Source organism: Triturus cristatus, chromosome 5_1 (genome assembly GCF_964204655.1).
Source record: "Triturus cristatus chromosome 5_1, aTriCri1.1, whole genome shotgun sequence".
In the NCBI taxonomy this organism is placed as follows: domain Eukaryota; kingdom Metazoa; phylum Chordata; class Amphibia; order Caudata; family Salamandridae; genus Triturus; species Triturus cristatus.
This window is the reverse complement of record NC_140587.1, coordinates 653,067,536-653,081,117: the sequence shown is the minus strand read 5'-3', so window position 1 is coordinate 653,081,117 and position 13,582 is coordinate 653,067,536.

The window sequence follows — 13,582 nt, the reverse complement described above, 5'->3', positions numbered from 1 at the left end:
ACCAGTGCATCACAGCACTCATATTAGAGGTATGCAAGATCATCCCATGAAGGGACCAGTGCATCACAGCACTCATATTAGAGGTATGCAAGATCATCCCATGAAGGGACCAGTGCATCACAGCACTCATATTAGAGGTATGCAAGATTATCCCATGAAGGGACCAGTGCATCACAGCACTCATATTAGAGGTATGCAAGATCATCCCATGAAGGGACCAGTGCAGAGATCATCCCATGAAGGAACCAGTACATCACAGTACTCACATTAGAGGTATGCAAGATCATCCCATGAAGTGACCAGCGCATCAGAGATCAAACCATGAAAGGACCAGTGCAAAGATCATCCCATGAAGGCATCAGAGCATCATCCCATGAAAGGACCAGTGCAAAGATCATCCCATGAAGGCATCAGAGCATCATCCCATGAAGGCATCAGAGCATCATCCCATGAAGACATCAGAGCATCATCCCATGAAGGCATCAGAGCATCATCCCATGAAGGCATCAGAGCATCATCCCATGAAGGCATCAGAGCATCATCCCATGACGGGACCAGCGATCATCCCATGACGGGACCAGCGATCATCCCATGACGGGACCAGCGATCATCCCATGACGGGACCAGCGATCATCCCATGACGGGACCAGCGATCATCCCATGACGGGACCAGCGCTTCAGATCATCCCATGACGGGACCAGCGCTTCAGATCATCCCATGACGGGACCAGCGCTTCAGATCATCCCATGACGGGACCTGCGCTTCAGATCATCCCATGACGGGACCTGCGCTTCAGATCATCCCATGAAGGGACCTGCGCTTCAGATCATCCCATGAAGGGACCAGCGCTTCAGATCATCCCATGAAGGGACCAGCGCTTCAGATCATCCCACGAAGGGACCAGCGCTTCAGAGATCATCCCATGAAGTCATAAGAGCATCATCCCATGAAGGCATCAGAGCATCATCCCATGAAGGCATCATAGCATCATCCCACGAAGCGACCAGCGATCATCCCACGAAGGGACCAACGATCATCCCATGAAGGGACCAGCGATCATCCCACAAAGGGACCAGCGATCATCCCACGAAGGGACCAGCGATCATCCCACGAAGGGACCAGTGCATCAGAGATCATCCCATGAAGGGACCAGAGATCATCCCATGAAGGGACCAGAGATCATCCCATGAAGGGACCAGATATCATCCCATGAAGGGACCAGAGATCATCCCATGAAGGGACCAGTGCATCACAGCACTCAGATTAGAGGTATGCAAGATCATCCCATCAAGGGACCAGTGCATCAGCGATCATCCCATGAAGGGACCAGTGCATCAGAGATCATCCCATGAAGGGACCAGCGCAACAGAGATCATCGCATGAAGGGACCAGAGCACCAGAGATCATACCATGATGGGACCAGCGTATCAGAGATCATCCCATGAAGGGACCAGCGCATCAGAGATCATCCCATGAAGGGACCAGCGCATCAAAGATCATCCCATGAAGGGACCAGTGCAGCAAAGATCATCCCATGAAGGGACAAGTGCAGCAAAGATCATCTCATGAAGGGACCAGTGCATCACAGCACTCACATTAGAGGTATGCAAGATCATCCCATGAAGGGACGGATGTATGATGTTACAACGCACACTTTTACAACGCATGCACTTACAACGCATTTTTTACAACGCACAATCCATTACAACGCATGACATTACAACGCAGGACACTACAACGCATTTTTAAAAAATACCTTTACAACACATTTCCATTACAATGCATACTACCTTTACAACGCATACCATTACAACGCCTAACATTAAATTGCATTTAAGGTAAGTATTAGATAGTATAGGGGTAAAAATTACTATTCTAACTCCAGGGGGTGCAACAGTAGGGTAAATGTTGGATAGTATAGGGTTAAAAATTACTATTCTAACTCCAGGGGGTGCAACAGTAGGGTAAATGTTGGATAGTATAGGGGTAAAAATTACTATTCTAACTCCAGGGGGTGCAACAGTAGGGTAAGTGTTGGATAGTATAGGGGTAAAAATTACTATTCTAACTCCAGGGGGTGCAACAGTAGGGTAAGTGTTGGATAGTATAGGGGTAAAAATTACTATTCTAACTCCAGGGGGTGCAACAGTAGGGTAAGTGTTGGATAGTATAGGGGTAAAAATTACTATTCTAACTCCAGGGGGTGCAACAGTAGGGTAAGTGTTGGATAGTATAGGGGTAAAAATTACTATTCTAACTCCAGGGGGTGCAACAGTAGGGAAAGTGTTGGATAGTATAGGGGTAAAAATTACTATTCTAACTCCAGGGGGTGCAACAGTAGGGTAAGTGTTGGATAGTATAGGGGTAAAAATTACTATTCCAACTCCAGGGGGTGCAACAGTAGGGTAAGTGTTGGATAGTATAGGGGTAAAAATTACTATTCTAACTCCAGGGGGTGCAACAGTAGGGAAAGTGTTGGATAGTATAGGGGTAAAAATTACTATTCTAACTCCAGGGGGTGCAACAGTAGGGTAAGTGTTGGATAGTATAGGGGTCATAATTACTATTCTAACTCCAGGGGGTGCAACAGTAGGGTAAGTGTTGGATGGTATAGGGGTAAAAATTACTATATTATGCGTTGTAATGGTATGCGTTGTAATGGTAGTATGCGTTGTAATGTAATGCGTTGTAAAGGTAGTTTTTAAAAATGCGTTGTAGTGTCATGCGTTGTAATGTCATGTGTTGTAATGGATTGTGCGTTGTAAAAAATGCGTTGTAAGTTTAGTGCGTTGTAAAAGTTGCGTTGTAAAGGTTGTTCCCCGAAGGGACCAGTGCATCAGACATCAACCCATGAAGGGACCAGTGCAGCAAAGATCATCCCATGAAGGGACCAGTGCAGAGATCATCCCATGAAGGGACCAGTGCATCAAAACTCAGATTAGAGGTATGGAAGATCATCCCATGAAGGAACTAGTGCATCAACGATCATCCCATGAAGGGACCAGTGCATCAAAGATCATCCCATGAAGGGACCAGTGCATCACTGCACACAGATTAGAGGTATGCAAGATCATCCCATGAAGGGACCGGTGCATAGGAAATCATCCCATGAAGGGACCACTGCATCAGAGATCATCCCATGAAGGGACCACTGCATCAGAGATCATCCCATGAAGGGACCAGTCTAGAGATCATCCCATGAAGGGACCAGTGCATCAGATCATCCCATGAAGGGACCAGTGCATCACAGCACACAGATTAGAGGTATGCAAGATCATCCCATGAAGGGACCAGTACCTCACAGCACTCGCATTAGAGGTATGCAAGATCAACCCATGAAGGGACCAGTGCATCAAAGATCATCCCATGAAGGGACCAGTGCATCAAAGATCATCCCATGAAGGGACCAGTGCAGCAGAGATCATCCCATGAAGGGACCAGTGCAGAGATCATCCCATGAAGGGACCAGTGCAGAGATCATCCCATGAAGAGACCAGGGGACCAGAGATCATCCCATGAAGAGACCAGGGGACCAGAGATCATCCCATGAAGAGACCAGGGGACCAGAGATCATCCCATGAAGGGACCAGAGATCATCCCATGAAGGGACCAGAGATCATCCCATGAAGGGACCAGAGATCATCCCATGAAGGGACCAGAGATCATCCCATGAAGGGACCAGAGATCATCCCATGAAGGGACCGGTGCATCACAGCACTCAGATTAGAGGTATGCAAGATCATCCCATGAAGGGACCAGCGCATCAGAGATCATCCCATGAAGGAACCAGCGCATCAGAGATCATCCCATGAAGGAACCAGCGCATCAGAGATCATCCCATGAAGGGACCAGTGCATCACAGAACTCACATTAGAGGGATGCAAGATCATTCCATGAAGGGACCAGGGGACCAGAGATCATCCCATGAAGGGACCAGAGATCATCCCATGAAGGGACCAGAGATCATCCCATGAAGGGACCAGAGATCATCCCATGAAGGGACCAGAGATCATCCCAGGAAGGGACCAGAGATCATCCCAGGAAGGGACCAGAGATCATCCCAGGAAGGGACCAGAAATCATCCCATTAAGAGACCAGTGCATCAAAGATCATCCCATGAAGGGACCAGTGCATCAGAGATCATCCCATGAAGGGACCAGAGATCATCCCATGAAGGGACCAGAGATCATCCCATGAAGGGACCAGAGATCATCCCATGAAGGGACCAGAGATCATCCCATGAAGGGACCAGAGATCAAGATCATCCCATGAAGGGACCAGAGATCAAGATCATCCCATGAAGGGACCAGAGATCATCCCATGAAGGGACCAGTGCATCACAGGTCTCAGATTAAAGGTATGCAAGATCATCCCATGAAGGGACCAGTGCATCGGAGATCATCCCATGAAGGGACCAGTGCATCGGAGATCATCCCATGAAGGGACCAGTGCATCGGAGATCATCCCATGAAGGTACCAGTGCATCGGAGATCATCCCATGAAGGGACCAGTGCATCGGAGATCATCCCATGAAGGGACCAGTGCATCGGAGATCATCCCATGAAGGGACCAGGACATCCGAGATCAACCCATGAAGGGACCACTGCATCAGAGATCATCCCATGAAGGGACCAGTCTAGAGATCATCCCATGAAGGGACCAATGCATCACAGCACTATGATTAGAGGTATTCAAGATCAACCCATGAAGGGACCAGTGCATCAAAGATCATCCCATGAAGGGACCAGTGCATCAAAGATCATCCCATGAAGGGACCAGTGCATCAAAGATCATCCCATGAAGGGACCAGTGCATCAGAGGTCATCCCATGAAGGGACCAGTGCAGAGATCATCCCATGAAGGGACCAGTGCAGAGATCATCCCATGAAGAGACCAGGGGACCAGAGATCATCCCATGAAGAGACCAGGGGACCAGAGATCATCCCATGAAGGGACCAGAGATCATCCCATGAAGGGACCAGAGATCATCCCATGAAGGGACCAGAGATCATCCCATGAAGGGACCAGAGATCATCCCATGAAGGGACCAGAGATCATCCCATAAAGGCACCAGAGATCATCCCATGAAGGCACCAGAGATCATCCCATGAAGGCCCCAGAGATCATCCCATGAAGGGACCAGAGATCATCCCATGAAGGGACCAGAGATCATCCCATGAAGGGACCAGAGATCATCCCATGAAGGGACCAGAGATCATCCCATGAAGGTACCAGTGCATCACAGCACTCAGATTAGAGGTATGCAAGATCATCCCATGAAGGGACCAACGCATCAGTGATCATCCCATGAAGGAACCAGCGCATCAGAGATCATCCCATGAAGGGGCCAGCACATCAGAGATCATTCCATGAAGGGACCAGTGCATCACAGAACTCAGATTAGAGGGATGCAAGATCATTCCATGAAGGGACCAGGGATCATCCCAGGAAGGGACCAGAGATCATCCCGGAAGGGTCCAGAGATCATCCCAGAAGGGACCAGAGATCATCCCATGAAGGGACCAGTGCATCAAAGATCATCCCATGAAGGGACCAGTGCAAAGATCATCCCATGAAGGGACCCAGTGCATCAGATCAACCCATGAAGGGACCGGAGATCATCCCATGAAGGGACCAGAGATCATCCCATGAAGGGACCAGAGATCATCGTGTTGGACTTGGCCCTTCTGGCAGGTTCACCCCTGGACTTTTTGGCTTTTTATTGGTGACTTGGTATGGTGATTGTTTGGTCTCTGCGCACTTTTCCTGTGTCCCAGGGTAAAGTGCGTGCGTGCTCTGAGTGCATGTGGTGAGATAGGCCTGCCCTCCCATAGGAATGCATGGGGAATGTATGTGTCCCTAGTAGTTCCTGATGCGTGGGGTGTGCAGGCCCGAGTTTGGTATGTGCGGACTCGTGGGAGTGAATGCTGCGCGATGATGTGTGCGGCGTGCATGTACCTAGTGTGGAAGTGCCACTTCTAGAGGTGGGCACTTCTGTGTGCAGTGTGTCTGTCGCGTGATTGGCTGGTCATGTCATGTGACGGGCTAGGGATTCCCCAGTGTCAGGATGAGTCACCCAGTGGTGAATGGGGAGATCAGCAGCTAGATGGGTGGGAGGAGTCCACCTGGGTCCTGAATAGGACAGGGTTTTCCAAACACAATGCTGGCCCCGCCCCCTGTGGTGCGACTGACTACCCTAGCCCTGCCAGTGAATAGAGTGAGGGGCTGAGCACATCAAGGGTGCTCCCCAACCAGCTGCGACTGGTTTTCCCCCTCACCCTGAACCCAGAACAAAGGGTTTGCCTGTATAAAAATGGGGCTGTGTCCCCACAGAAACTGTTCTCTGCCAGGATCTTACCTGAGGGGGGCTGCTGCTGCTGCTGGACCAGAGGACCGCCACTTGGACTACCTCCCTGCCTGGAGGCCCAGTGAGCTGGCTCTGGGCCTAGCCTTGCCCCCCACCCCTGCCCTGCTGCATGCAGGGAAGGACTTTGCTGGACTTTTGTGACTACTGGCACCCCTAAGCGCCTGGGAGCGCTTTTATCTTGCAAATAGCGCTAGGAGCGCTTTTTATGGTACCCCCAGCGCTTCCAGAGCGCTTTTCCTTTGGCCGTAGCGCTAGGAGCGCTTTATTTGGGGAAGCCGGTGCCCACCCGGCGTTTGACCCGTCTTGGCGGATTTTAAAGCCTCCTGGCAGGTGCCCACCCTGCCAGGGACATTGCCACTCGTTGGCGGGTGCCCACCCCGCTTATTTGATCATTTACGTTGCGGGTGCCCACCCCGTTTATTTCCCCTACGTCGCGGGTGCCCACCCCGCGACGTGAAACTGTTGCCGCGATCTAAAAATCACCGCTGCAGCCTGGTCCGGGCGATCCCGAGAGTCAGGCAGGCCGGGGGCGGGACTCCGGGACAACCGGAACTGGAAGTAGGAGGGCGGGAGCCTACCCCGCCTCCTACCGAAGCAGCGCGGCTGGTTTTGGGGGCCCCGGAGCAGGCAGGAGCCTACCCTGCGCCCGGTGCCCTTGACCGGAGGAGAAGCGTCCTACCCAGGCGGGAGCCCACCCCGCACTGGGACGAGCTGCCGTCGTGTCCGGGGCCCGTAGGCTCCGCATTTGCTGCAGATCTCCGGCCCCGGGAAGAGAAGGGACGACGCCGCGGAGAGCCGGTGAGTGGGGGCGTTCCCGCCGGTCTCTCCTCGGTCCCCCACGGGCGGTGATTGAGCCAGAGCCCGGTTGAGGCTCTGACATCGGGGGCAGTGTCCGTGAGCCCCCGAGAGGCTCCAACGGCGGGGCACATTTGCATAGAGTCCCGAGGGACTCCGACCACGAGGCCCGCAATATTTTCTTTGAGCGCTGGTGCGCTCCAACGGCCCACATTGTTTTTGAAGAGCCCAGGGAGGCTCTAAACCTAACGGGGGGCATTTTGTTCATCAGCAGAGCGGCCCCGGAAGGCAGCGGGCCGCTCCTACGTTATCTAGGGGCATTCTTGATTTCGAGCCCACGAGGCTCTAACAGGGCACATTTGTTTATTGAGCCCACGAGGCTCCAACGAAGGCGCACAGTATTATTTAGAGCCTGGGAGGCTCTAGGGGGCATTTCATTTGTTTCAGAGCCCTGGGAGGCTCCAGTGTTGGCCCCATCCTTGTCCTACAGCTGCCCAGCACTTAGTGGGCAGCTGCAACGTTTAGGTTGTGGCCTCTGTGTGTTGGCTGGCGCAGCTTGCGCAGCCTTGCCCTAACATTTGGACACAGGGCGCCCTTGCCCCTTCACGGCCAGTTGGCCTGGGACTGCCACAGGTGGTGGCTAATGTGAGTTTTTGCGCCATTGTTCCTTTCCTGCACCTCTGAATGTGTTTATGCGTCATGTGCTCTGCTTTACACCTCTGAATGTTATGCATCATGTGTTTATGTGCTTAGACCCCTACAAGTAGTGTGATACTTAGGTGGTTGTTTTCTCCCTAGTACAGGTGGTGCTAGTGAGGTCCTGATTCCCTGCGCAATATTGTCCTAAGGTGGTTAGGGTTGCGTAGGTGGTACTTTCTGGTTACCAGTAGTTACTGGTTGTGTGCTACCTTTGCTATTTTGTACTACAGTAATTTTATTTCCTATGTTCTAAGAGTGCTAATCCCGGACAGTGGTCCAGGTGGCCCTGTCCCCTGTATATATAATCCCTTGTAAATTCTGCCCGTGCCTGTTGGCACATTGTAGAGTGTGTGTTTTTATCTAATGTGTTGTGTATAATACAAAGGCTATTTTTATAGAATACCTTGTGTGGAGTTTCCTTTGTGGTGGGCCTTGGGTGTTGTTGCTGGGTGCGCGCGCAAACGCTTTACACATCGCCTCAGGGATAAGCCTGTCTGCTCGTGCCAAGCTACCAAGGGGGTGAGCAGGGGTTATCTTTGGCGTGTAACTCCCCAGCCCTGAGCACCAGCTGGCGTTAGAGAAGCTCAGGTTAGAGCATGCTCAGGCTATGGCGCAGCTGGAGGCCAGGAAGCAACAGCGAGAGACTGAGTGGGTCTTGGCGCGGGAGAGGGTAGAGGAGGCTGAGAGGGCCTCCACCAGAGGCAAAGTAGCTCTGGAGGGTAGACTATCCCCTGCGCACAGTTTTAATTTTCTGGGCTCCCCAGGGAGGGTTGAGTCCAGTGGTAGTAGCGATGTAGATTCCAGTGTAGGAAATCCCAGTCCCAGTTCCCCCAGTCTGGTACCTGTTCCCCAGGAGGAGGAGTTAAGGTTGAAATTCAGGGGCAGTAGGAAACTGTCTCACCAGACTTGGGAGGAGTTTGTGGATGGATGTGAGGATGCAATGTTTGATTGGATTTCCACAGCAAGTGATTTTGACATACTGTGTAATCTGGTTCTCAAAGAACACCTGCTCAGTTGTTGTGTGCCGGGGCTGCGCCAACACCTGTTGGGGTGTGGATTGTCTGAGCCATTTGACCTGGCGGAGGAAGCAGAGCGCTGGGAAAGGGCTAGAGGTTCTCTAGAGTCATTAGGGAGTGACTCCAAAAGTAGTGGGTCAGGTATCTTCCAGCCCAGCGTGGTGGAAGAGGCTCAGTGTAGCCCAGCTAGGTCCCAGGATAGCGAGGAGGGTGTAGGGGCTCACTGCCTGGCTCAGTGGAGCAGGAGTGAGAGGGAGACCGAGGGTCCCCTGACGTACGAAACCCTGCCTCAGGACTTGGATGGTTCCATGAGGGAACACCAAGTTGGGGACCTAGGCTGTCCTGTTAGCCCATTTGAGGGAGATCTCCTGGTGAGTAGAGGACCTGGAGCACCTGTAACCAGGGCTCCTGTGGTTCTAGAGTCTGGCAGTACCGCTCTGGTAGGGAGGGTACAGGAGTCCAGTGTGAGGAGTGATTGGGGGATGAGTTTCCCAGTGGAAGAGCCTGTGGGTCAGGGACTACCCAGTTGGGCTAGGATCCCGTGTAGTGACCAGGGTGGCACCACTTCTGTTCTGGGGGATCTCCGCGCACTGTCAGGTGGACAGGGGACGGGAGATCAGCGCCAGACAGACAGTCGCTTGACGTATGTGTCCTTTGATAGCCTCAGGGGGATGGAGTGGAAATCCCCAGAAGTCCTGGAGTGCCAGGTAATTATTCCACCAAAGGTTCTAGGCCGGAGGTTGGGAGGCCAGGTTCAGGATCAGCCTGACCTGAAGGGTGGGACGTCTGTAATCAGCGTCCCGACCAGTTCTTCTTCCAGAGGTACCGCCCCAGTTGGTAGGGAGCAGGGTTCTGGAAGGGGGTGCAGAGGGTGGGAGAGCCCACCTCTGCCCCCGGTACAACCTGAGGGGTTAAACCCTGGGTTGGAATGGCGTTCTAGGTGTACCCCTCGCCAGAGGAGGAGGAACCCTAGGAGAAGAGGTAGGGGGAGGAGAGCCTTCCCTGAGACTCCTGGTCCGCCTGAGGGTGTAGACCCTAGGCTGGAGAACCAGTGGCAGTCTAGTCCTGTCTTTCAGAGAGGAAGAGTGGAGAATGGCCGCTATGTGCCAGGGGTTACTACCCCCCACTCTGTGGTTAGGCAAAGACCAGTGGCACCTGGGTGGCCTAGGGCCTGGTCTTGGCCGCGGACCGCTTGGGAGTACCAGTGGGGTAGCCCAGTTGGTCCAGACAGTGGTGTTGGAAAGAATTCCATGGGTTCACCGTGGCGTAGAACCGGAGGGTGTCCATGCAGTTGCGGGCCCGCGTCCGTGTTCTATCGCCCCAAGCAGGGAAGACCATCACGGTGGTGATTGGTCTGCCCTGCGTTTTGGCTGGAAGGGGGTTGTGTTGGACTTGGCCCTTCTGGCAGGTTCACCCCTGGACTTTTTGGCTTTTTATTGGTGACTTGGTATGGTGATTGTTTGGTCTCTGCGCACTTTTCCTGTGTCCCAGGGTAAAGTGCGTGCGTGCTCTGAGTGCATGTGGTGAGATAGGCCTGCCCTCCCATAGGAATGCATGGGGAATGTATGTGTCCCTAGTAGTTCCTGATGCCTGGGGTGTGCAGGCCCGAGTTTGGTATGTGCGGACTCGTGGGAGTGAATGCTGCGCGATGATGTGTGCGGCGTGCATGTACCTAGTGTGGAAGTGCCACTTCTAGAGGTGGGCACTTCTGTGTGCAGTGTGTCTGTCGCGTGATTGGCTGGTCATGTCATGTGACGGGCTAGGGATTCCCCAGTGTCAGGATGAGTCACCCAGTGGTGAATGGGGAGATCAGCAGCTAGATGGGTGGGAGGAGTCCACCTGGGTCCTGAATAGGACAGGGTTTTCCAAACACAATGCTGGCCCCGCCCCCTGTGGTGCGACTGACGACCCTAGCCCTGCCAGTGAATAGAGTGAGGGGCTGAGCACATCAAGGGTGCTCCCCAACCAGCTGCGACTGGTTTTCCCCCTCACCCTGAACCCAGAACAAAGGGTTTGCCTGTATAAAAATGGGGCTGTGTCCCCACAGAAACTGTTCTCTGCCAGGATCTTACCTGAGGGGGGCTGCTGCTGCTGCTGGACCAGAGGACCGCCACTTGGACTACCTCCCTGCCTGGAGGCCCAGTGAGCTGGCTCTGGGCCTAGCCTTGCCCCCCACCCCTGCCCTGCTGCATGCAGGGAAGGACTTTGCTGGACTTTTGTGACTACTGGCACCCCTAAGCGCCTGGGAGCGCTTTTATCTTGCAAATAGCGCTAGGAGCGCTTTTTATGGTACCCCCAGCGCTTCCAGAGCGCTTTTCCTTTGGCCGTAGCGCTAGGAGCGCTTTATTTGGGGAAGCCGGTGCCCACCCGGCGTTTGACCCGTCTTGGCGGATTTTAAAGCCTCCTGGCAGGTGCCCACCCTGCCAGGGACATTGCCACTCGTTGGCGGGTGCCCACCCCGCTTATTTGATCATTTACGTTGCGGGTGCCCACCCCGTTTATTTCCCCTACGTCGCGGGTGCCCACCCCGCGACGTGAAACTGTTTCCGCGATCTAAAAATCACCGCTGCAGCCTGGTCCGGGCGATCCCGAGAGTCAGGCAGGCCGGGGGCGGGACTCCGGGACAACCGGAACTGGAAGTAGGAGGGCGGGAGCCTACCCCGCCTCCTACCGAAGCAGCGCGGCTGGTTTTGGGGGCCCCGGAGCAGGCAGGAGCCTACCCTGCGCCCGGTGCCCTTGACCGGAGGAGAAGCGTCCTACCCAGGCGGGAGCCCACCCCGCACTGGGACGAGCTGCCGTCGTGTCCGGGGCCCGTAGGCTCCGCATTTGCTGCAGATCTCCGGCCCCGGGAAGAGAAGGGTCGATGCCGCGGAGAGCCGGTGAGTGGGGGCGTTCCCGCCGGTCTCTCCTCGGTCCCCCACGGGCGGTGATTGAGCCAGAGCCCGGTTGAGGCTCTGACATCGGGGGCAGTGTCCGTGAGCCCCCGAGAGGCTCCAACGGCGGGGCACATTTGCATAGAGTCCCGAGGGACTCCGACCACGAGGCCCGCAATATTTTCTTTGAGCGCTGGTGCGCTCCAACGGCCCACATTGTTTTTGAAGAGCCCAGGGAGGCTCTAAACCTAACGGGGGGCATTTTGTTCATCAGCAGAGCGGCCCCGGAAGGCAGCGGGCCGCTCCTACGTTATCTAGGGGCATTCTTGATTTCGAGCCCACGAGGCTCTAACAGGGCACATTTGTTTATTGAGCCCACGAGGCTCCAACGAAGGCGCACAGTATTATTTAGAGCCTGGGAGGCTCTAGGGGGCATTTCATTTGTTTCAGAGCCCTGGGAGGCTCCAGTGTTGGCCCCATCCTTGTCCTACAGCTGCCCAGCACTTCGTGGGCAGCTGCAACGTTTAGGTTGTGGCCTCTGTGTGTTGGCTGGCGCAGCTTGCGCAGCCTTGCCCTAACATTTGGACACAGGGCGCCCTTGCCCCTTCACGGCCAGTTGGCCTGGGACTGCCACAGGTGGTGGCTAATGTGAGTTTTTGCGCCATTGTTCCTTTCCTGCACCTCTGAATGTGTTTATGCGTCATGTGCTCTGCTTTACACCTCTGAATGTTATGCATCATGTGTTTATGTGCTTAGACCCCTACAAGTAGTGTGATACTTAGGTGGTTGTTTTCTCCCTAGTACAGGTGGTGCTAGTGAGGTCCTGATTCCCTGCGCAATATTGTCCTAAGGTGGTTAGGGTTGCGTAGGTGGTACTTTCTGGTTATCAGTAGTTACTGGTTGTGTGCTACCTTTGCTATTTTGTACTACAGTAATTTTATTTCCTATGTTCTAAGAGTGCTAATCCCGGACAGTGGTCCAGGTGGCCCTGTCCCCTGTATATATAATCCCTTGTAAATTCTGCCCGTGCCTGTTGGCACATTGTAGAGTGTGTGTTTTTATCTAATGTGTTGTGTATAATACAAAGGCTATTTTTATAGAATACCTTGTGTGGAGTTTCCTTTGTGGTGGGCCTTGGGTGTTGTTGCTGGGTGCGCGCGCAAACGCTTTACACATCGCCTCAGGGATAAGCCTGTCTGCTCGTGCCAAGCTACCAAGGGGGTGAGCAGGGGTTATCTTTGGCGTGTAACTCCCCAGCCCTGACTAGAGTGGTGGTTTCTGTCTGGCTTTGGCGCAAGCCTTAGCCAGCCAGAAATCCCATTTCTAACACATCCCATGAAGGGACCAGAGATCATCCCATGAAGGGACCAGAGATCATCCCATGAAGGGACCAGAGATCATCCCACGAAAGGACCAGAGATCATCCCACGAAGGGACCAGAGATCATCCCACGAAGGGACCAGAGATCATCCCACGAAGGGACCAGAGATCATCCCACGAAGGGACCGGAGATCATCCCACGAAGGGACCAGAGATCATCCCACGAAGGGACCAGAGATCATCCCACGAAGGGACCAGAGATCATCCCACGAAGGGACCAGAGATCATCCCACGAAGGGACCAGAGATCATCCCACGAAGGGACCAGAGATCATCCCACGAAGGGACCAGAGATCATCCCACGAAGGGACCAGAGATCATCCCATGAAGGGACCAGAGATCATCCCATGAAGGGACCAGCGCATCAGAGATCATCCCGTGAAGGGACCAGCGCAGAGATCATCCCGTGAAGGGACCAGCGCAGAGATCATCCCGTGAAGGGACCAGCGCAG